Raw genomic sequence first — 20,868 nt, 5'->3', positions numbered from 1 at the left:
TAGTTCTAGATCCTTGAGGAATCACCACACTGTCTTCCACAATGGTTAAACTAATTTACACTCCCACCACCGGTGTAAAAGTGTTCCTATTTCTCCATATCCTCTCCAGCATCTGTTGTTTCCTGACTTTTTAATGATCGCTATTCTAACTGGCATGAGATGATGCTCATCATCACTGGTCATTAGAGAAATGCAAATCAAAACCATAATGTGACATACAATTTTTAATCCCCACCGTAAGCCTACTAAATCAGAAATTATGGGACTAGGTATAGGAATCTATATTTTAACAAATGTTTCAAGTGATTCGGATGCTCATTAAAGTTTGAGAATTGCTGGTCTATACAATCACCCTGGACAATCTCCAGGACTTTAGTTACCACCGATGCATGCACTGGTGACTCCTGATTAAAGCTCTACTGTGCTGTAAATTAGTATTTCCAACTAACTACCGAATATTTCCACCTGCAAGCTCTTTTAGTCATTCAGCAAAACCTTTCTCAATACCTTTTATAGGGTAAGCTGTGATCTGTGCAGGAGCCGAGTTGCCTGATAAAATATGTCTCGTGCAATATTTGGGACATACTTGTGCTAAAGAATTAGTTGTTGTATTTCAAATTTAACTGGGAGTACGGATTTTTATGTACTCAATCTAGCAATCCCATAAAGGGGTTATAAAAGGAGCACTGAAAGGGTTTCTGCCCAAAAGAAGCACAAAGTTCAGCCAGGGAACCAATGATATAAACACAGTAAAAGAAAATATGATAATCTCAAAATCTCACCTTTCAAAAATTTTCCTCCCTGTTCTGATGTTATTTAACAGCGGCACGGTCTTTGTGAGTTAAGCTACTTCAAAGTTCTCTTCTAAATACCCACACAAAAAAGAGATTCTGACTCTGGTGTTGAGTGGTAAGGCAGAGAGTAACATTCTAATCAGGTGTGCACATAAGAAATTGACTAGAATATGAATTATAATGAATAATAAGACAGACATTAAATTTATTTGGATGCTCTTTTCCTTAAATTTTGATGTTTATCAATTGTTACATGCAAGGAGTAATAACATAGTTGAAGCTTTCTTTTTAAAAATATTTTATTAAAGATTGGTTCCATTGTTTAAAAATGATACCCAAATGAAAAGTTCATGGTTTGGAATCTGGATCTAAAACTAAAGTCCTTGGATTATGGTTCAAACTCCAGACCACAAACCAAAGTACTGTGGCTCATCTGGTAGTATTTTATCCTATTATCAGGACAAGGATCCAGGGAGAACTCTAACGTTGCATTTGCAAACACTGATGACTAGAGTCAGTGTGAAGCATTCTATTAACCAGTATCCTTTGTAACAAGAAAGCAGATTGCTAAAACAATAAATTCGGTAGGATGCAAAATGTTTAACCTATTAATTTTTTTAAACTTTTCTGAAAGTTTTCTATTTAGGAAAAAGACAATTTCCTAAAACATAAAGCAAGTCATTTTTTTAAAATCAAGGCTTTCAGCAAAAAACATTTCTATCTAATTCTCAGGAAATTCATTTTTAAAACTTTTCCCAAAAGCCCCAAAAGAAAACTTAACTGCTATTATAATTCACCGACGCCTGCACACATTCAATGGAATCATCTGTGGTAATGGAAACAATGACAGCAGAGACAAATGAAATTCAGACTTTATCCCAATTTAGCTAATACATACTCTTTAACTTTGTCTCCCCTTTTCATTTTATTCAATATTGGTTGATTTCAATTCAACAGCTCTTGTACTCAACACTGGTTTAGGTGGAAAAAGGAAGACAATAGGAAATGGGCAGCTTCCAGGCACTAGGATAATCTACAAAAAGAATACAACTATTACCTGATTTTACTTTTCTAGCATTGTTTCATAATCCCAAATGTACAACTCATAAATTATATTTGTTTCTTTACAAAAAATAACTTGTAAAGTTTAAGTGAAAGATTTTACCACAATTAAAAAAAAAATCCTCTGAAAAGTATACATTTTTTTTTTCCCTAGAACACATCCACTAAATAAAATAACATTTCCTTCTAATCGTTCCTTGGATAAATACGAATTGCCAGGACAGATCAAGAGCATCACGCTCAGAACTCTGACTCTTTAAGTAGTAGTTATTGAATAATAATTCATGCCCAGCTCCTATATCAGGATGTACCAGCACTGAATAGAAGTCCTATTTGCAGGGGTGACCATAAGATTCAGTTATGAAACCAATTCCCTGGTAGTTCAGAAACACACTTTCATGTAACAAGCAGAACACCTGAACTACAGCAATATTAATTTTTCTCTCTTGATAATTGCCTATAGGCCTTATTTCATCCATAGACCTTAAGCTCCTTGAGGTCAAGAACAGTGATTTATTTATCTCCTTGACCTCCTAGCACCCAGCAAGCTTCCACAGTATGATAGGCTCCTGAGAACATTTATGTGTCAGTGAAGAACAGCATAGGAGATGAAAGATCCTACCAAAAAAAAAAAAAAAAGGTGGTTCTAAGCTTTTACTTTAAAAATTGCACTTAAGTTGCCATTCAAATACTGTTCCACTATTTTAACCACTAGTAGTCTTCTATTGTCCTTTATCATGATTGTGAAGGAGTAATGCCTCTCTCAGCAGAATTCAAGATAACCTGTCTTTATCAGATGTCTGAGCAGTCCCTTACCATCAGTAGACAGATAAGACACTTTGGAAAGGTCTGGTTTATAAAAGTCTAAAGGAACATCTTTAAAGAATTTTTTGTTTGATTCAATACCTTAATCCAGGGATGTGTTCTTAATCCTTGAAAAGAGTCAAATTCTCATCCTAGAGTTCTCAATGTTAAACACAATAGTTGCTCAAATCACCTTTGCCATCAATGTCATCATTCTATTTCTCAGTGTGTAAAAGCTCACGGTGTAAGATGAATGTCCTTCTTTCCAGTTCCTAAGCTTTCTTATATCAAGTATAAGAGTGTAAAGTGTGCTTTCCTTGAGTTAGCAGTTATTTTAGCCAAACTCTCAGTGCAAACTCAGTGTCTTGACAGCTTTGTATCTGCAGGTGTGTAAAAATAACTCCGCTGTATCAAAATAATATAAAGAGAATAATTACTCAGTTAGTTAACCATTTAAACCACGGCAAGTTTCTCAAACTGCAAAAGGCTCATTCAAATGGGAATTTTTAAAAAATTGTACTTTTACAAGCATATTTTAAAATAAAAACATCTATCAGATGAATGACTGATAAATAAATAACACCCTTTAACTAAGTAAATGAAACACCAGCAATATTCTGTATTCACTAAAGGTAGTTGATTCTTACTGAATTAAAATAGGACCCCTCCATCTTGAGTAACTATTAACACATCTGCTCAATCAGATGAAGTCAAATGTGAATTACAGAAAATTTAATTTTAAAAAAAGTATTACATGAACATTTACCAGCACAGACCCACATTTTCTGTGAAATATCTTTAAGAACTCATCACAGATGCAAGTAAATAAAATATCTATCTAAAAATAGAGTATTCTGCAATCATAAAAATACTTGAAGCAGCAAAGAAACACATCACAAATGAGCTTTTGCAATACTGTCTTGGCATATAATTAAGTGTATCTTTTAAATATGAGTACTCCATTTCCTGAGGCACCCGTAATGCTAAGAAGCAAAAGAGAGTTGCAAGGAGATCCCTGAAATGAAAAGCCTTACTCATAAGGAGGAGTTCCCAAGAAGGAGCTGTTAAGCTCAGCAGCCTCAGATAGAAAGTCCAAAGCTAACAAAGAGTTAAACACCCAGGATAGCTCAGTAATGAATGCTTAGTAAGTTTGGCCAACGAATATCAAGTAGATACCAGGGCTAGAGCAACTGCTAAAGGGATGACCTCCTTGAATCTCATTTGCATAGCAATGAGATGTCACAAAGGCATTAAGTCTGAAACTGCAATGCTGTTTCTAATCCATGCTTTATTTTGTTGTGACATTAAGCAAACTGCTTTACAAAGTAAAAACAGAAATGATTCCAGCAATGTGGCAGGAGGGGGGGTATGGGGGGATTCTACAAGGATGAGGATTATAAAATAGACTGGAAAACAGTTCTGCAAAAAGCTACTGAGTCACTGAGCAAAACCAGCTGAAAAGAACAATAAAATAATAACGTCCCAGGATATTTCCAAAAATGAGACCAGGTAAGTAAGTTGCTGGCTTTTGTCAACGGATATGTATTATTTGAGCCAAGAATAATGCATGTCTACTCACAACAGACAAAACAATATGTCAATAAAATGAGCCAAACTCGCTCAAAATGTATCTGTTACGACCTTAGGCTGTATAGGCTGTTGTCTACATTGATGCAAAAACCTTCCATTACAGTTTGGGATTTGGGTTTGTTTATTTATTTATTTATTTTTGGTCTTATTCTGTTTCAAGTAATTGTGCTTGCAAGCATTACTATTAGTTACTACTAAGGGAGAGTGGGGGCTTTTACCTCTACCATTGAAGAATGCAACTTCTTTTAAATACACTGGATTAAATTACACATACAGCCATGGCTGCAAAAGAACAAGAAAAAACAGCATTGTAAGTCAAGCTTTTGTGTTACAAGCAGTTACAAACTGAAAAGACATTCAAGAAAATCTTGAATATTCAAGTTCTATCTGTATTTTTTAAAAAGGAGAAGAAAAGGAAAATGTTTCAAAGCTTTAAATGTCACAAGTTCACTTCTTTCCTAGAGTCTTATACATCAAAATTCAAACTCACAGTACAATTAAATGAAAAAAAATTTCAAAACTAAAAAAACCTCCTTGAACACACAGCTTATCCAGTTAGTTGTTTCACTGCAGTAATTACCAAAGGACATAAAGATATCTGCTCATTTCTGTCATAAAGACAGGTAAAATGAAACTGAACTTTTAGCTGCCTATTACTCAAATTCCTGAACTATCTTTCGAAAGGCATCAAAAATAACTCTTACCTTAGTGATTCTGATAGAACCGCAGGTTATTCACCAGACATTATGAATCTACTTGAGGCAATGAAATTAATATTTCAGTAAGTCCTCTTCCACAAAACAGGAAGCCTTTTAGTAATGACCTTGGACCAGATAATAGGAAAGGCAAGAAAAGCTGGGTCCAAAGCCAGAGGGTAATTGTGATTCAAAGACTCTTTTATGCAAATAAGACCCCAATCAAGTTAATGCCGTTTTCTACATTTTATCTTCCATCTTTTTATTTACATTCAGCTGAGAAGCCAAAATCAGAAAACAGTAGATTTCTAACTTCCTAATTCAACCTCTCCTGTGCAACACAGCCGTGGGGAACTGCATGACAGTCATTCAGAATCTTATAATAGCCCATTCCCAGGAGTAACACGACATGGACTCAGAGCAATTCTGAAGTTAGTTCCAGCAACTGATAAATTACTCAGGCAGGGGGCCATAACACACATTTATTGGGCACTGCTTAACTTTTCCACTTCCTTTTGTGGAGTCAGACAGCCTGGAAAGGGAAAACTCATTTTCAAAAGGGAACATCTGCACCGTTGACTCAGGAGATGCTCCATTTGCTTCTTGCTTCCTGGGTGCACACTCAAGTTTTAGAAACTCAAACCATATTTGCCATGCACGGGCAGGTGTCTGATGGGGGACTACAACCTGAGAATCTGGATGATTCTCCAGGATCTCTATAGGATCACTATGAGTAAGGCTGAAGACACGCCAGAAACCCAGAATCCAGTAAGAAAATAAATAGCAGGTGGCTCAGGGAGCTCTTTTAGGCAGAGGGGTAAAGAGCACAGGTTGTAGAGTTAGGATCCTATTCTGACACCTCCTGAACAACGTTACCTTGGGCAAGTCACTTAGCAGCTCTATGCCTCAATTTCTTCATCTGTAAGGTAGAAATAATAATAGTATTTGCCTCATAGAGTTGTGGGGGGATAAAAGAGATAATACACGTAAAGCTCTCAGCAATGTTAGTTATTAACAAATGCAAAAATGAAAGAAAAGTTGAAATGGTAAAGTGATAAACAAATGGACATTACTGTTATTAATATTGTCAAGAACTCATTTTTGATAGTCTACTATCAATTCAATACCAACTGACCAGCAGGAAGTTTAGAAGTATTCTCTTTTTTTCAGGATTTTTTATCCACATTTTTTTTCCTCAAGTTTCCCACATAAACTTTACCATTCTTATGGTGAAAATAAGATAACAGAAACAGCTCTTCATAATTAAACAATTGCATAGTATTTGTTCTCATTACTATTATTATTCAAATAATTTGGGGCAGTATAGTTCCGTGCAGGCTTCTCAAACTTGGATTGACAGCAGTTACAATAGTAATTCTTAAAGTTCCTAGGTAAACAAAGATGAAATCTGGAGAATGAGTCTTTCCCCATCTCTATCAGCCCCAGGCCACCCTAAGTAAACATGCAATCTAAGCAAAAACAAAAAACAAAACACACAAACAAAACCTGCTTGCTATGCAAACGAAATTTCAACATACCCTCAGTTCCTTTTCCAACCAGATTGGCCCCTCGGATTCCCTATGTGGACATTCCAGAGGTGTCTCTAAGTGTATACTGGAAGCAACTTTTGGGTGGTCAATTTTACTTAAAGATTTTGGGTAGGGGGGGAACTTAAGTGCTTTGATAACTAAGTTAATATGTTTCACATTTAAAGAAGCATATTATGGAACAGACTGTAAAATTAGCATAATTTTTGAAGAAAAATAGCCCTCAAAGAAATCCACCTGATACTCATGTTCTATCTTTGGGCCCATACCCAGATTCTGAGAATATGAGGTCATCCTCCTTTCCTACTATGGGGGTTGCTACTCTTGATGTTACCATTATCAACAAGAGCTTTAGATTCAAATCCCAACCCTGCCAGTTAAGGCCTATGACCTTGTTTCTGCTCCTAACCATATCTTTGTCACCTGTGAAATGATGATATTAATATCTACTTCATAGGACATGGGTGATACCAGAACAAAAGTGCGTATGCAAAGAGCATGATAAAGTAGATACTCAATAAATTGTAGCTATTTTCTTCTTTCCCCACGCCACATTCCCCTTTTCCTACACATTATTCAGGATCTCAGATAATAATACTCTGAACTCCACCAAATACCACCTATAATTTCTCTTTAAGATGCTAAATTATTCTAGCATCCAAAATCTAAAATATCTCATTCATTCATTGGACCAGTATTCACTGAGTATTTTTTGGCAGGCACTGTTTATGAGTGAAAGGGCTCAAGAGGCAAGAAAGTGTATGTGAATATACCATTTCAGGTCACCATTCACAGACGGCAGGTCTTCTGTGACACCAATGGCTTTAAAACCTTCTCATTTGGAAGAAAGAGGGAAGCAACATCAAAACATGCTGGAATTCCAGGTAACTCCAGCGTGGTATAATATTCTTACCAGTGTTCACTAGGATACTGAAGTCCAAATTTAGTTCTCATCAGGGATATTAATGATGATTAAAAGTTACATGAAAGTCCAAGAAAAATAAAGAAAAAGACCCCAGTCCCAAACAAAGGAGAGTCACCAAGTAGAAACTGTTCGAACTTGGTCACCAGCATATCATCTACACAGCTTGCCTGCTTACTATCCAGTTGAATGGTAACACTGATCATACCATTTACACTCAGCACTCACAGACTGCTCCAGCCTGCCCGGAAATCTGCATGGAAGCAAAGGATCAAAATACCCTTTCATCTAAAGAACTGTGAATTAACTCTCTGCCTTTTTAATTACTCTCAATTACTTTCCCACTATTTATAAGGGTTTTTTTCTTTTGCATAACAAAATCCAACTCTAATCAATATATGCAGTATATCCCAGTTGATTAGTATAATTCTTGCTCCACCATGATGCTGGAATTGTGCCAGCCTTACCTTGCACACAATTAAATGTCTGGTAATGCCTGCTGCTACCCAGCAGGCCTCATGAGTTAATAGGGAAAAAACAGGATTTACATTTACCTCTATCAGCCCCTATGTGCCCTTGCTCCCTCTCATCTGCTTATAGACACATACAAAGTGTGCCTGGAGAAATAAAGGCCTAAAACAATCACACAAAACTAAAAGGCATGGGAACATGAAAGAAGGATCTCCAAAGTCTAACTCGTCATCTTCCCATTTCAGTAAATCTCTCCAGAAGTAAGATACCCCTTTTTCTACTCATGATTCCAACATTAAATTGTGAGCAAATTCTGAGTACAAGAAAGATTCAGGGATCTAGACTCCAATATTATGAATATGTGCAGTGTACCTTCAAGCCAATTTTTAATAAACACAAATCACTTAATAAGAAATTAAGAGTATTACACATTTCTCATGCTCCTGTGGATTTGGTGTTAATGAGATTTTGTTTGTTAAGCTCACAGAATAACAAAGTGGCTAAAAGACAGACACAGTCTTTTCCAATTTCTATTCATTCAGGAAATAGTTATTGAACATTTTTTGTAGTAGGACATTCCCAAGACACGCACCTGCTCACATGTTGATTTCACCAGCCTGCCCCTCAAATAATGCATATAGTGCAGTGTAATTGAAAAAAAAAAAAAAAGAGGGGGGATTTAAATTTTACAAGACTTGCATTTTTTCTATTCTATTATGAACTGTCAGATTACTTCATACATTCGCTTTACAGAGACAAGCTTTATTATGTACCAGAAACTGTACCTCCAACCTTTAGAGAAAGATTTTCTTGCCCACAATGGTCACTACAGAGTGACCTATACCCCTGTGAGCCTCTGGGCCTCAGAATATACTGGAATGCCTCAATCCCTTATGAAATGTGTTGACTGTAACGTAGTGTAATAATAGTTACAGCACAGGTGTTTATGAATAATTTAATTTTTAAATAGAATTGAGAAAGGCTCCAAGGATCCTTATTATAATAACATTCCTACTTATGTGTTCTATGCTTTCTTGAGACACAAAAAACTCAGCACTGATTTATACTCCTACCTCCCACTCTATTTTACCTTTGACTGTGAACATCAAACGCCATGAGAATGTACCATTAGGTACCTAACACCCTTATCATACATTCCTCGAAAACAAAGTGATGCTACTGAAAGGTGACTGGACACCTGGATGCATCCAACATGCCTTCTTGATGTGTTCCCACCACTTGCTGAGAACACATAGGAAAGATCCAGAGCTTGAGCAGATCAGCCAATAAAGAGCATGCGTATTTGTGCCTAGAGGATCTTTCCTTCAACTGTGAAATGTGGACCTCAGAAGTAATATATCTTTTCAGTACCAGAATCATAATGCAGTCTTAATACCTCAAAGGGATATTTTTCAATATTTGGTCATAGATGGTCAATTGTGGAAGTCCATAATCACTAACCAAGTTGAACATAAACAAATACAGTCATTCAATTTTAAATATTAAACATTGGCAAGATCTAGTAGTAACAGTGGGGGACCAAAGCTTAATATGTTATCCCACTGAGCCCAGGGAATGATGGCCTATGGGAGACAGAGACATCCGCACAGGTAATTTCATTACAAGGCATGTGAACAGTGCTGCAATAATACCACCAAGTGTAGGGGGGACCTGAGTGCAGAGATACGGAAAAACAATATAAGAGGTCAGGTGTAAGCAATACCTTCAGGACAGCATGGAGCTCCAACCAGTGACTACAGGAGCTAGGGAGTTGGGAGCGATAAAGGGGCCAAGAAGTACCAAAGAGAGAAAAAGGTAGAGGGGCTGCAGAAGACAAGAGGCCCTGAGAGAAGAGGGGCACTTCTCTTCTCTGGATGTTCCAAAGGCTAGAAACAGGAATGTCAGCAAAAGTGCTGACATTGTCATTGTCAGAGGTATGATTCCGGGTTGGACTGGCCTGGCCCTTCTGTCCAGATTTTTTTTTTTTTTTTGAGATGGAGTCTTGCTCTGTCACCCAGGCTGGAGTGCAGTGGCACAATCTTAGCTCACTGCAACCTCTGCCTCCTGGGTTCAAGTGATTATCCTGCCTCAGCTTCCTAAGTAGCTGGGACTACAGGCATGTACCACCACACCCAGCTAATTTTTTTTTTTTTTTTGAGACGGAGTCTCACTGTTGTTGCCCAGGCTGGAGTGTAATGGCACCATCTCAGCTCATTGCAACCTCCGTCTCCTAGGTTCAAGAGATTCTGCTGCCTCAGCCTCCCAAGTAGCTGGCATTACAAGCGTCCACCACCACACCTGGCTAATTTTTATATTTTTAGTAGAGATAGGGTTTCACCATGTTGGTGAGGCTGGTCTTGAACTCCTGAACTCATGATCTGCCCAACTCGGCCTCCCAAAGTGCTGGGATTACAGGCGTGAGCCGCCGTGCCCAGCAATGTTAGTATTTTTTAGTACAGACGGAGTTTCACTATATGTTGGCCAGGTGGGTCTCGAACTGCTGACCTCGGGTGATTCGCCTGCCTCAGCCTCCCAAAGTGCCAGGATTACAGGTGTGAGCCACCACTCCTGGCCCAGAAAGTCTAAACTTTAACATTTCCTCAACATCTCCATAAACTAGGTGTTCATTTCTGTTTTTCTCTCATTCCAGTTCCATCTCCTCCCTTTATTTTCCCCTCTGATGCTGCTTCTCGTCATAGCAGTACTGAAGGAGAAGGTCAAACTCTTTCAGTTTATTATATGTTTGAACAAAAGTATATTTCCAATATGTATACCCTCTTGCCTCTGTTTAAGAAATTTAATATACAAAATCTGAACTTAAAAAACAGATAAATGTAAGAGAGACAAATTGTTCTTTATAAAAATAATTTGCCACATCTGTTTAAATGAAAAGTGTATTTTCCCTAGTTGAAAGAATTTAAGATGTGATTTGTTTTAAAAAATGTCATTTACATTCAATGTTTAAACACATATCTATTGTATAAGAACAATCTAGGTTTATTCACTTAGATTATTATAGTAACCACCGATGAGCTGTATGAAAGTGATCGATCTCTTTCTCTTTGGAGATAAGGTACAATGTGTTATTAATACTACCTATTTAACAAAAATATGTAGAATGTAAACCGAACACAAGGTGTGCACTGCTGAATACATCTTAGAAATAGTGATTAATGCAAGTTATTATGCATACAAAATGTGCACTTCCAAATAAAAGAAGATTATTTAATTATCGTATAACTCAACAAGATCCAGGGAATTGATCTGGCAATATAATATATTTTGTCTTACGTTTCCCATCCAATTGTTCAATTGCCTAGATTGCCCAATTTCCTCATTGCAGCGGTTATCTTCCGAATATAAATACAAGTCCCATTGTTAATCCAGGGACTTCCAAGCAGATGATGCCACTTCAGTTCACCATCTTACTGACTTAGGATCACTCATACATTATGACTTATACTTATTTAGCTAAACATCATTCAGCTGAGGAAGCTAACTTTTGAAGGGTCAGACACCACATTTATTTAATATGCTCCATGCAAAAGTTATTCCAAGATAATAGGAGCACTCTTAATACACTTTGCCAACAATGACATTGACCTGAAGAAGCCAGCACATGCCACCAAAAAGACTAACAATGTAATGTGTACTTAGTTCAACCAGACTGTGAATGATCTGCTATGTCTACAGGAAAGATGGAATGCTAGATTACTTTAAATAGCTCCGAGTTAGAGAACATACCTATGAAGATGAGGAATTTAAAAATCTTATAAAAGTAGCTGTTCACATTAATACCAGTATAGGAGAGAGCCAAAATCTAAGTTATAAACAGGTAATGAAAAATTCTCAAGGACTGACTGAACCATGTTTCTCCCTACCTCACTTGCCAACATTCCCAAGTTCTCTTTTTACTAACTGCAGTACTTTCAGGCACTTATAATCATCAAATGCAGTTCAAAAAGAAATATATCCCACAGCAAGAATATTAAAAAAGAATTTCAATCTTCTATATGATTAAAAACTGTTTCACGTCAACAGTCAGGAATAAAAAGGATTTGAACTAATAAACCATTAACCAAAAAACTGAAAAGGATGTAGAGAAACGTGAATTTAAATGTAAATTCTGCCATCAGGTAAATATAATATAAACCTAGTAGTTATAAAAAGGAAGTTACTCTAATTACTTCTAAGATGCTAGACCAAAAATTCCACAATAGTAATTCTACCTCCCAATTCTTGTTTTTCAGCAGTACTGAGTTTTGCCTAATGCTTCATAACGTTTACAAGATACCATGCATCCACTCCATGGAAATAATCATCAATGGGAGATGCAACATCATCCTAATCAGTTGCACAGTTAAAAAAAAAAAAAAAGCTCATGTCACTGAAGTCAAGAAGCACAAAATGACAAATGGTCAAGTTCCAACAGCTAAAAAGATCCAAGACATTATGAGCTTTTAATGAGTGAAATATGCCACGAGAAAGAGACCTTCTGTCAATAAATCCAAATCCTTGTTCACTAATTAAACCATCTTATACAGTATCTGAATATGTAGACACCAGACTTCAACATTTCTTAATTATATTCAATTCCAGGCATATTTTTCCATTTAATTGACATTCTGAAATGCCTTTACAGTCCTATCAAATAGGTACCAAATTCTCAAGAGAGATTACCACACACTTCTGAATTCTTATTCATTTGATTGAAACGGTTATTAGCAAACTTTTTTTTAAGTGGAAAGTGTGGGAAAGATTCACACCCCACTCTATCCATAACACGGGCGATGTTAAAGTCATCTGCATTTGGCCCACTTTCATGTGTACATTTCTTTGCAGTGAAGCTCTCCATAGCCGGGCCAATCTGATGAAACCCTAGCCGCAAAATCCACCCTAGCATGGGACGGGACCACATGAATCACATAACTGCTCACCCAATCACAACAGCAACTGCCATCATTAAGCCACCACTTAGAACCAACAGAGAATTGCAAACCACAATCAAAAATAGATTTCAGATGTCCAAAATATTGATCACATACTTGGACTTAAAAAATCAACAAGATGTCATGTGCGATAAATGCTCTAGGTTTCAAAAGAGACCAAGCTGATCCTCCTACCAAGATATAGCCTCATTTTGCTTTGGAAAAAAACACACAGAGACATGCATAGAATTTATCTGATAAAAAAAACAAACTGGTATTTATACTGTCATTAAGCACATTTGTCACCAAATTTAATCTGTGTCATCTGGAATACTCTTAGATGTTTACAAGTATTAAATAATGTTCAATGATATTTAGCAGTATTAATAATTTGGGGCTTATCTCAAAATATAAAACATCAATAGCTGCTCCAGAGTGTCACTTTTTGACCTTCCACGGCACTGAAAAGGCTACAATTTTTATCAGATTGTTTGGAATTTAATTTAGTTGAAGTCCTGAAGTTATAATTAAACTTCCAGTTAACCTTTCATATCTGTGCCTCATTCAACAGCTGTGCTTATCTCCAACATCTCAAAAAAGAAAAGAAAGAAAGAATTAACGGAAATATTATTTGCAACTGCTCTGAAAAGTACAAGTAGGATCAAGTCATAAAGAACGTCCAAGGTAAAAAGTCTAGCCTTTGCACTCACATTCTGGAAGCTAATGTTACTTTGTATGCCATTTTCTTAAAACTTTTTTTTTAAGGTTAAAAACCAAGCAACAGATCTAAATGATGAATACCTAAAGGACAGAACACCTCAGAGTGTTCTGTGACAAAGTTAACCCTGAGATTCACAACTAAGTCTCAAACATAGGAAAACAGAGGACTAAAAGTACACCGTGTGCACCTGCATGCAGGCTCCCAGACACATTGAAAAAATCCTAAAGGCTACGTTGGAAACTGGGGGTTGGGAGACCACAAGGGGACAGTGGAGAAAGGACATGAATAAATTCTGAAGTCTTCTCAAAATATTAACTAACATTCCAACAGCCCATTTGACCTGCCCCATGAACATGTTCTTACAAAAAGGAGCTCTGCCCTGCCCCCTGACAAATGAAGGAATTAATTTATTTCTTAGTGCCTTGCATACATTAGGGCTTTAGTAAGAATTATTAAATATATTCACTTTAATAACTTACACTCCTCTTAAAAGTTTACTTCACCTCACATTTATCTCTCCCTCCTCCTTGAGGCTCCTGTTCGTAGACATTCTTTTGTCAATTAATAAACATTGTTAGATGTGACTTCTAGTGTACACACATACGCATCTCTCATTTTCCCAATACACAGTACTAAGCAGAAGCAATGGATATATTTTACTATTCTTTGAATCTTGACCACTGTCTTGTGAAAGAGGTAGATTCAGTAAATATTGCTGAAAAGAACTTTGAAAGAAATTTTTAAAACATAAATAACAGGGCTGGGGACGGTGGCTCATGTCTATAATCCAAGCACTTTGGGAGGCTGAGGTCGGCGGATCACTTGAGACCAGGAGTTCAAGAGCAGCCTGGCCAACATGGCAAAACACCCTGTCTACTAAAAATAAAAAAATGAAGAGGACATGGTGGCGTGTGCCTGTAATCCCAGTTACTGGAAAGGCTGAGGCACGAGAATCACTTGAACCCAGAAGGCGGAGGTTGCAGTGAGCCAAGAACATACCACTGCACTCCAGCCTGGGCAACAGAGCGAGACTCTGTCTCTAAATAAATAAATAACAAAAATAAAATAGGGAAAATAGAGAAAGCAAGGCATTTTTTAAAGAAAGAAAAAATAAGTTAAATTCCATGTAACTTTACAGAATTTTAAAAAGGGATCTATTTCAGATGTACAAAGGCAAAAGTTAATGAAACAACTTTCCTTTGTTAAAGAGTCTATAATTCACAGTTTTGGAACCCCAGAAGGGGAGAAAGTTGAAATACTAACATCTGCTCAAGGACTCCTCTTAGGGTCCCCTGTATGACTTTTTCGCCCAGGATAGGCAACACCTTCAATAATGCATTGTTCAAGGAAGGACAATCCCGTGGCCCTCCTCACAACTCCTCCAGGTTCTCTACATTCATGTATATCTAGCTGGTAAAGGAAGTAATATTTTGTTTATGTGATGAGTTTGATTCCTAAAGTTCTGAAAGCTGTTTTCTATTTTCTATCACCATGCCAGTAAATCCATTCTCAAATTTTCATCCCTTCCACTTAGCAGAAGAAAAAAAAAAAAGAAAGAAAATCTAAGTCCTAGAATATGCTAAAATTAAGACTAACCTGAAAATGCCGTTCCAATTCAGAATTGCTAGAATGGGTCATTTGTCACTATTACATGTAACTGATAGCCGATTTTAGTAGACCAGAAACTGGCTTGAACCCACTAGACAAGTGTCAAATATGTTCTCAATAAATTCAATCTGTGTCATTAAGCTGAATTTTTTTTTCAAGGAAAGGCAGCCTTTCCTGAAAATTATTCTTAGAAATTTGGAGAAAGGAGGTAATGTAAAAAATAAAAATAAAAATAATAAAAATAAATAAAAAAAGAAAACAAGGAAAGGAATAAAGCTTATTAAAGGAGTAGATACCCTGCAATTGACAGAAAACCCAATAAGTTTGAGAAGCCTATAGAATTAAATTGACACACACAGAAGAGGTATTTACTCTCCCGAGTCTTCTCAAAGAAAGTTGTCACACTGTGGTGATCCTCAAGAGGTCAGGATATATTAAAAAAACAAAGATCCACTCCTTACAATTTGGGTAGAAAGATGCTGACAATGACATATTCAACAATTAGAGATCGAAAAAGCATTGCAGAAAATTTCACCAATAAGTAAAACTGCATACGTAGGAGTTGTGCTTTCTTTAACATTTTTAAGACCATGCATATCTGTAGAAATCAGAGGCTCTGCTAACTGTAGGAAGGAACTGGGCAGAACACAAATCCTTCACTCTAAGTCTGTCAGATCCCTTTCTTTTAAATTTCCATTCCAATTCTAATGTTTGCCACAATCAGCAAAGAAGTGGTTCATCAATAGTCCTTCTTCAGCAATCAAAGGAAATCAATTCAAATGGACAGGCCCACCTGCTCCCATCAGATGATCCCTACTCAAGCCTCCTGCAGAAGAAGAAGAAAAAAAAAACAACCAAAACCAAAACACCTGGGGATGACCCCACAATGGAAAAAAAAAAAAAATCAAATACCCTCATTACTATCCTTTTCCTTCTTGCCCTAGAGGAAAAAGCCAACCCACCAGGCAACTGGGCAGATGTGGGCTATGAAGGAATGCCATACCCAAACTCCACAACTGGTAAAATAAAGCCACAATGGTCTTTTTTGCTTTGTGAGCTATTAATATAGCATAACAACACAACAGCCACCAGGAGCACTCCTCAGACCTGCTGGTAATGACTCAATACCCTCTCCTGCCTGGTAATTGCCTCCTTCTTTCTGTTTGACATAATTCATCAGCCAGATTAGCGCAGGTCATTCAGGATCGTACGAAGAAAGCAGGGATGATAACATAACCTGACACATCAAAATGTTCTTCTGCGAGCAGCCTGAAGAGCCATAGCTTTACAAAAGCTGTGGGCTAGCAAAATAACCATATAGCATACAGGTCAGTGGGTATCCACTGTTTATTGCTACTCATTTCATTTTTGAGTAGCTCAGCATAACTGTAATTGCTAGTTAACAGACAGACTGGGTCCTATTAAAAAAATCCCCAAAATGACTCCGCCAGGGACCAGAATAAATAAAATTTGAAAGAAAAATTTCTAAAAGGCTTGAGAGCCAGTCGCTGGTCAACAAACACTGGCTGTGAAAATCCTGCAGCGACAAGAGATGGAGCCAGCCCAGCAGCTGACTGATTTCTGATCTCTGAGCCAGCTGCCTTTCATGTGGAGTTCTCTGTGTGATTCAGATGATATGAAGACATTATAACTGGACAGTTCTGGGAACTTTCTCATCCCAGTGCACTGTGCACAGAAACTGGCCCCAGCATCACTCATTGTTCAAGTTCCAAAAAGGCAACAACTGAGATTCATGATTGAATATCAACATTCGGTTTAATTCTAAGAGACAACTTTTCTCCTTGTAAAATGTTAAAAACAAAACAAAACAAAACAACAACAACAACAAAAAAAACCTTCCCCTACTCCAACCCTATTAAATAAAAAGCACATCAAAGTGCTAAAGTTATTAGGTATTTTGTCTTTGTCTCTTGAGCCTTGGTTTCCTTGGCTGTTCCTTATTCTCTCACTGTTCAACTGCTCCAATTTAGGAATAAAGAAAGAAAAAAAAAAGAGGAAGAAGAAGAAGAAAGAAAAAAGCAGAAGCAGTTGGCTTTGTGCAATTTCTAGGATTCTGAAGAATCACAATCTCTCAAATCTCTTCTCTCTTCCATCCCCTCCTCCCTTCCTTTCCTTCTCAGATTCAAATCTCCACGTCACACCAGAACATCATTCAAGCGTTCTGTAAATGTGAAGAGAAGTTCAGTGCCTGCTGGTGGAGAAGAAATCTGGGCTCTGTTTGATCGATACTGAGATGTGGGCACCTCGGTCCTCAATTCCTAGATGGCGGGCTTCCCCTTTCCACCACCTGAATTTGCCGCCTGGATCCGGGCAAAGTCGTCTGCAGTCTTTCTGGCCGCTTCTCTGTCTCTCTGCTTTTATTTTAACTCAGCCTGGGCGCAATCAGAGAATCTAATCCTAGCAACAAAGCCAGGAGCACAAATCCACGGTGATGAACTGGTCGGCCTGCTCCCCCGCCCCTTCCTCCCACTACCCCGGACTCGCCTTTGAAAAGACTAGCGTCAGGGCCAGAAAATTAGTATGTCCGAGGCAAAGAGGAGAAAAGCGGCGGAATACAACTGGCCACGAGCGGTTTGGGTTTTGTTGCTGTTTATGTGTATCTTTTAAACATCAAGGCCCCACGCACAGGAACCCCAGCCGCTCAAGCCCCGGGTGGGCCCGTCGCACCTCCACAGGCGCTGCCCAGACAGCTCGCCCCCTCCCCCCGCGCGCCCTCCCTAGTCTGGCTGGGGCCGGGGCGGGTGGGGGGAGGTTCTCGCGGGTTTGTCTGACACTTGTAAATGGAAGTGGGATCCAACTTGGAAAACAAACGCGCCAGAGTCTGGGGGCGGAGAGGAGCGGGAGGAGGGGAGAGGGGGAAAAAAGACTTCAATCATTAGCGCGGTCCCAGCGTCCCTCCCTCCCGCCGCGGCTGCTGCAGGTTCCCCCAAACCCGAAGCTGAGTCCCATTGGGCGCGCGGCGGCGGCGGGATGGAGCTGGAGCTCCCGGCCAAGGCGCTAGGAGTCCACCAGATTCCGCGTGCCAGAGCCACCGGCTGCCCACGCTCGGGGTCGCAGGCGCCACTCCCTCCTGGGATCCTCTCCTAGTCCTTCACAGAGACATCGCAGAGTCTCCGCAGCCTCCCTGCCCCCGACGTCCATTCCGGGGACCCCTCTCCACCGCCTGGTTTGAGCCCATTATTCCAGCGAGCTGCAGCCTCAGGATGTCACTGCCAGCACACTCGAACCCCGGGAGCGCCCCTGTTCCTCTCATCCCGGGTAACTCAAGTGGCTCTCTTAGCTTGCAGCCAAACTCAGGCCACCCCTGCATCCTTGCCCCAAGCACCCCCCGCCCCCGCCCCCGCCACCCGCAGCCCACAAGAGGAGAATGGCGGAAAGTGAATAAAAGTTGCTTTCCGCAAAGCCTAATCGTGGTCAATGTTTAACCATCTCGGAAAACACACGCGACAAAAGTCAACGAGAGAGGGGAGGAGGGAATTCAGATCACAGCACAGCTAAAAATATCCGGGCTCGCCATCGCGCAAGCCGGGGGGCCAGATGCACTTTAGCTCAGCGACTCCCACTGGCGGAATCCTCGCGCTCACCGCGCGCCGCGCCAAGATGGTCCAGGCCACCTCTACTGCCTCCCCGCCAGCGCCCCTCAGCCCCCTACCCTTGCCCTGCACACACACTGGCCTGTAGAGGGGATTTACCCCGCACCGCCCGGGAGTGGGGCCTGAGCTCGGAGCTGGTGCCCCTGGCGTTCTCGCCCACAGCCCGGAGACAGCTCCTCCACACTCCTGGGACGGTCAGCCCCGCGCTGCTTTCTTTTCAAAGACAAGCAGCCTTCCCACACGCCCGCCAAAAATCATGCACTCTCGCAAAGCATTCCGGTTCCCTCTCCTTGTCAAGACAGCAGGGATAGTCTCTGCCCCCAACCACTCCGTAAAGGATGTCGCTCTCAGTCGAAGAGCTGCCGCCGCCGTTCACTACATCTCACCCTGCCCACAAGCCCCGCAAGCCCGAGTCAGGCGTGGGGAACAGACCCGCAGACTGGTAACCCCTTCCCTTTCCTAGCGAAAGTGGAGGCTGGGCTCCCTGCTCTGCGCCGCGCCTTGCCTAGCGATGACCCAACTTGCACCTCCGGGTCCCCTAAGTGCATCATCCATCGGCATCTGAACATCCCCCACTGCGCTCGAGAGGCACCGGCTGCCAAGCAAGCTCGCCACCTGAACCTTCTCATCCACCTGCAGGGGCGGCTGGGAGCCGGGGATGGGTGCACTGATCCGCAACCCCCCTCGCAACCCCTCCCCAAATCCTCAGCCCCAAACTTGGCCAACTCTCCGTGTAAACCTCCCGGCTCCCGCCGCAGGGCCAAGTCACCCTCCCCTCCAGTTTGCAGCGGCAGCAACGGTGGCTCGGGACTGCGCGGAGGCTGGAACTTTACAAGGTGAAAAGTTTCCCCCATGCGCTCCGTCGGTTCTCGCCTCCAGAGCCCACCTCGCAGCCCATTTGCACCCAGCAGCTGAGGCTGTGCTCGGGCAGGCGCGCTCCAGCCGGTGCACCAGGCAGCTAAATCAGCACGCTACAAATCCCCACGCACCCTTGCCTCCGCCCGCGATCCACGGCTCTACGAGGCGCTTCTCCCGTGGTCTTCCTCACCCAGAGCTCCGCGCTCTTGCTCCGGGCGAGCCGGTCCTCCGGCTGCTGCCGCCGCAGTGCCCACCTCGCGCTAGCCGGGATTGAGGCCGCCGGCAGAAGCGCTCTGCGCTCGGGACGCCGCAGCCGCCGCCGCCGCTGCCGCCGCCGCCGGGGGTTCGCAAGCGGAGGAGGGGAGCCGAGGGGAGGAGAACAGCAGCGGGAGGAGAGGGACGGGGGCGCGAGATCCCAATCCGCAGCCGAGTTCACAGCGCAGCCTGCCGGGAGGAGCGCCGGCTCTCCTGTCTGTTCCGAGCTGCAGCCGCCGCCGCTACTGCTCGCCGCCTGGCTGCTCCGGGCTCCCCATCACAGCCGACGCCTACGCACGGCCAAGCCCCTCTCCCATCTCCCCCTAGCGCTTCTCTCTCGCAGTCTCCTCCTCCCAAACCGCGAGCGAAAAGGGCGAGGGGGAGAGGAGTCTCGGCGTCGGGGATGACTAGCGATCTCGGAGCGTGGCGCAGGGGGAGACGGGGCGCGCGGGAGGGGGCGGTGGGGGAGGCGCGGCGAGCTGGAGGGCATTCCCGGCGCCAGGCCTGGAAGCTGTACTAATTTTAGAGCTCGAGTCTTCCCTCAGCCCTCTGGGGCTCTAGGATAACACCAACGTGCTTTCCTGCCGCGGAGAGAGCGTGGTGCTTGCTGGCTTGGGAGAGCTTTAGCACACTGCGTTCAGTCTCATCCGCACCACAGCCCCGTGCAGGTAGAGAACGCGTTACTCTCCTGGGACAGAGAGGAAACTGAGGCACATCGAGATTAACATGGTTTATCTAACGTCCCAAGGCTAGTTTGCAGTGTGAAGATTAAACCAGCAAATGCCGTGCCTCTGGACTAAAAATGTGCCTCCCAGTGAGGGCTCCTACGACTTTCCTAAACATTGAGATCCTGGGGTCATCCGATTACCTTGTGGAGGAGGGAACTAGACTAAGCAGCTAACGTGATGCAGTCTCTTCATTCTTGACCTACCCCCAATATGTTTTAAACATTTTTTGCCTTAATGGGGGAGAGGGACTGTGAAGGGGTGGATGATTGAT

General features: G+C 41.4%; 1 protein-coding gene across 5 annotated transcripts in view; it reads right to left on the bottom strand.

Moving 5' to 3' along the window:
- Positions 1-20,296, bottom strand: part of LOC105484363 (FAT atypical cadherin 3) — a 695,427-nt gene extending 675,131 nt beyond the window's left edge. Inside the window, exon 1 of one of the 5 annotated variants that reach the window (XM_071075445.1) lies at positions 19,746-20,296. The gene's annotated coding sequence lies outside the window, so the exon portion shown is untranslated. The remainder of the gene's footprint in view (positions 1-19,745) is intronic. The other 4 variants (XM_011745893.3, XM_011745895.3, XM_071075446.1 and 1 more) reach the window with 4 other exon arrangements.
- Positions 20,297-20,868: the final 572 nt, after the last annotated feature.

Source organism: Macaca nemestrina, chromosome 12 (assembly GCF_043159975.1).
Source record: "Macaca nemestrina isolate mMacNem1 chromosome 12, mMacNem.hap1, whole genome shotgun sequence".
NCBI lineage: Eukaryota > Metazoa > Chordata > Mammalia > Primates > Cercopithecidae > Macaca > Macaca nemestrina.
Note: the sequence above shows the minus strand (reverse complement) of the source record. Positions and strands in the feature narration are given on the sequence as shown.